Genomic DNA, 620 nt, shown 5'->3' with positions numbered 1-620 from the left:
TCTCAACAGCCCTCCTGATGCCCCTCGCAACAGCCCCCCAGGCCCACAGACACACAGACACAGACACTGACACTTACCAGCAGGTAAGTGTGTGTGTGGGGGGGAGGGGCGGGGTAGGACAGTGGAAAGGGAAAATGCTGGGGGGGTAGATCAAGAAGCAGGGGGAGTGTGCCCCTGTGCCCATTCCCAGGAGCAGGGTCAGGGGGTGAGAGCAGGGGTGCCACTCTGTGGGCCACACACATGCCAGCTGGCCCGACAGGAGGTTTGCACAGGGAGGTCGCCATCACAACTCTGCCACTGCATGCTGTGTTACCATCCCATGGCCACCAGCACAGCTTTGTGGGCAAGTGGCACAGGTCACGGCAGTAGCAGTCCAGTGGCAACCACTGTGTGCAGGTCACATATGTGCTAGCTGGCCGGGGGTTAAAACAGGGGGCTTGCATGCCCTGCAACCGGCTGCATGGCTCCATGGTGGTGTGGGGTGATAGCGGCTACATGCAGGGTGGGGTGCTTTGCGGGCAAGTGCTGTCACTGCGGAGCCATGCCCTTCGCCCCTAGATCCTAGAGGTAAGTGGGACTTGGGGGCTGTGGAGCAGGGCTGGGGAAGATGGTTGGGAGCC

Source organism: Gavialis gangeticus, unplaced genomic scaffold, assembly GCF_001723915.1.
Source record: "Gavialis gangeticus isolate Ggan-Ray unplaced genomic scaffold, GavGan_comp1, whole genome shotgun sequence".
In the NCBI taxonomy this organism is placed as follows: domain Eukaryota; kingdom Metazoa; phylum Chordata; order Crocodylia; family Gavialidae; genus Gavialis; species Gavialis gangeticus.
The sequence above is the reverse complement of the archived record's forward strand: the minus strand, read 5'-3'. Positions refer to the sequence as shown.